Genomic DNA, 3,784 nt, shown 5'->3' with positions numbered 1-3,784 from the left:
TTCTAAATTGATAAGCGGATTTCTGGTTGGTTAAGAACTATACTTGCAATGCATATCTTATAACAATTATTGACTCGTCAATTTCCGCCACATCAATTTTTGGCGCCGTTGCCGGGGAGTTGCAATAGAGTGCTAAGTTATTAATTGAAATTTATTTATTTGCATTTTATTTTATCTTGCTACTATGAGCTGCTTGTTTCTTTTGTTAGATGACGCGTTCACTTCCTGATCCAAGTTTGCCAGTATTCGATCCTGAGATTAAAAGAACTATTCACGAATAAGGCAAGCTCGGCGTCGGTTAGTCCTCTCTGAGGGTGGATCTGAAACGTCACTTGAGGAAGAAACCAGCCCCCGTTCTACTAATTCGGTTTATTTACGTGTAGGTGACATGGCAGCAGCTAGGAGAGTTACTATCCAGGAGGCCGGAGCTCCTGATTTTTCAATGCAACCGTTTCAAGCGCATCACCCAGCGGTGGCTACAGACTTTGAAATAAAGACTGCACTGCTCAATTTGATGTCCAAGTTTCATGGCTTACCTGCTCAAGAGCCTATCAAGCACCTGAGAGATTTTCAAGCAGCCTGTTCTACTATCAGGCGTGATGGTGCAAATGAAACTTCAATTTTGTTGAAAGCTTTTCCGTTTTCTCTTGAGAGAAAGGCAAGAGAGTGGTACTACACTCAACTCGCAGCAACTGTATCCGACTGGGATACAATTAGAAGAGAATTTTTGGAAAAGTTCTTTCCAGCTGAAGTTACTGATAAACTGAGGAAAGACATTTCCATGATTGTTCAGGACGAATTCGAGACTCTCTATGAATACTGAGAGCGCTTCAATAATCTTCTGGAAGCATGCCCCCACCATATGATTGACAAGATAGTATTACTCGGTTACGTCACACAGGGCATGAGGCCCAAAGATAAGACCACATTGGAAAGTGCTAGCAATGGGTCTATGAAAAAGTACAAAACCACTGATGAGGCATGGCAATTGATCAGTGACTTAGCTGAATCTACTCGGAATCACAGGCAGAAACAAGGCCGTTCAAAAGCCGTTGCAGAAGTATCCTCTAGCAGAGAGACTGCTGCTCTAACTCAGAGTATCTGTGAAATGACCAACTTGCTAAAGCAGATGCAATTGAATCAACAACAAGTTCAGCAAGCTCAACCTTCTCCACCACAGCAAAGCCAACAGTTAGTCCCACAGAGAGTTTTCAGAGTCTGTGCTGATTATAGCCATTATACTGATGAATGTCCGCAGCTCCAGCAGGAAGACAACACTATGGCAGCCACTCATAACTTCTATGACCGCCCCAACCAATTGTACAATCAAGGTGGCAATTACATCCATGGATGGCAGGACAATTCTAACCAGAATTGGAGGGACAACAACAACAGAGGAGGCAGAGACAATCCGGGAAATCAGAGGTGGAATAATAACAACAACAGGCAGCAGAACCAGAACCAGCCTTATAGAGCACTTCACCTGAGGCAATCCCAAGGACCACAGAATACCCAACAGCAGACCTCTCAAATTACTTATCCTTCTTCATCTTCTAATGACGACTTACTACAATCTATTGATCGAAGACAACAGACCATGGAAAATAACCTTTATGCTACACTAAATAGTCTGAAATCTACTTTGCAAGCTCTTGTCTCACAGATTGGATCAATGAATAACTCCAATAACCAGCCTTTGAGCTCCAGTGGCATCCCCTCTCAACCATTACCCAATCCAAAGGGTGGCATTAATGCCATCACCCTAAGGTCCGGAACCACACTGCAGGAGAGGAATCAGGAGGAGCCAAGCCCACCAAAACACGCCTCAGCTGAAGAGATAGTAGAAATAGAAGATGTTGAAGAGGAAGAGGACATACAGGACATGGCTAAAAAAGAAGAAGTTCAACCATAGGAGGAAGCACCAAAGGGCGCAGACACTGTAGAAGATACCACTCCCATTCCATTTCCACAACTTGCAAGGAAGCCCAGGAAGCAGCTGGAACCTGATCCCAAAATGGTAGAGATATTCAAAAAGGTTGAGGTAACTGTTCCTCTTTTTGATGTTATTCAACATGTACCTAAATATGCAAAGTTTCTAAAAGATTTATGTATACAAAAAGACAAAATTAATGAATTAGAAACTATTCCTTTAGGTAGTTCCATATCTGCTTTAATGGGAGGTTTACCTGAAAAGTGTAGTAACCCAGGTCCATGTATGGTTAATTGTACTATTAGTGGTGTAGTATTTTCTAACTGCATGTGTGATTTAGGAGCATGTGTGAGTATAATGACTTTGTCTATATATGATATTTTGAGGCTCCCTCCCTTAAAAGGGTCGGCAGCTCGTTTTGTGTTAGCAGATAAAAGCATTATTACAGTGGCTGGAGTTGCTGAAGATGTATTAGTGGGCATTAAGGGGCTCACATTTCCCATTGATTTTTATATCCTGGAGATGCCCCAAAATGACTCAGAGAAGCCATCATCAATCCTACTCGGAAGACCATTCCTAAAGACCTCGAAGTTCAAATTAGATGCTTTTTCAGGAACATACTCTTTTGAAATAGATGGCCGAGTAGTAATCTTCAATCTGAATGGAGTTATGAAGCATCCTCCGGAGGATCATTCTATCCTCCAGTGTGACATCATAGATGAAACCGTGGCTGAAGTTCACCAGGAGGAATTTGAAGAGAAGTACATAGGACAAGGTCCAAGTGTGGGGACATTCTCAGAGGACAATGACAGTGCTTTACCATTGTTATCAGCTCCAGACAACCCAGAGCCTGACCATGATCAGAAGTTAGAATTAAAACCCCTTCCTCTACACCTTAAATATGCTTACCTTGAAGACGAGCAGAAGTTTCCAGTTATCATTGCAAGAGAACTCACTTCTCAACAGGAAGAGCAGTTACTTAATGTGCTGAGGAGGCACAAGAAGGCAATTGGTTGGAGTTTGGCAGACATAGTAGGCATCAACCCTGAAGTCTGTGAGCATAGGATATTTTTAGAAGAGGGAGCAAGACCTGTCCGTCAACCCCAAAGAAGACTGAACCCCACTATCTTAGAGGTTGTCAAGAAGGAAGTGACCAGACTACTAGAGGCAGATATCATCTACCCCATTTCAGACAGTGAATGGGTAAGGCCAGTACAAGTGGTGCCCAAGAAGTCTGGAGTCACTACAGTGAAGAATGAGCATGGAGATCTCATGGCAACCAGAGTTCAGAATGCATGGAGGGTCTGCATTGACTACAGACGCCTCAACCAGGCCACTCGTAAGGATCACTATCCTCTTCCATTCATTGATCAAATGCTGGATCGCCTGTCAGGTAAATCACATTATTGTTTTTTAGATCGTTACACAGGTTATTTCCATATTCATATAGCTCCTGAGGATCAGGAAAAGACCACTTTCACATGTCCTTTTGGAACCTATGCTTACAATGTAAGACCCAGAACTTTTGAAAAGTTTTATTATGATCAAGTCTCAAATCATATTGTTATTTATAGCCTTAATTTCAGAAATTATTTTATTAAAGATAATTAAGGCAAATTTTGATTTATTGAATTTGAGATAAGTTATGGTTATTATCCAATTTTACAATTATTGGATTATTTTCTATATTTGAATCATATAGTTGGTAGTTATGAAATAAAAAGGATTTTTATATGATTTTGGACTAAGTAATTAATATTTTAGAATATTGATATTACTATTTTGGAAAATGAAGAAAATAAGTATATTATTTCTAATTATTTGGTGGGGACATTTTATTGAAAATAATTTATG

The sequence above is a fragment of the Arachis ipaensis genome, chromosome B2 (genome assembly GCF_059453495.1).
Source record: "Arachis ipaensis isolate K30076 ecotype BB chromosome B2, ASM5945349v1, whole genome shotgun sequence".
Lineage (NCBI taxonomy): Eukaryota > Viridiplantae > Streptophyta > Magnoliopsida > Fabales > Fabaceae > Arachis > Arachis ipaensis.
The sequence above is the reverse complement of the archived record's forward strand: the minus strand, read 5'-3'. Positions refer to the sequence as shown.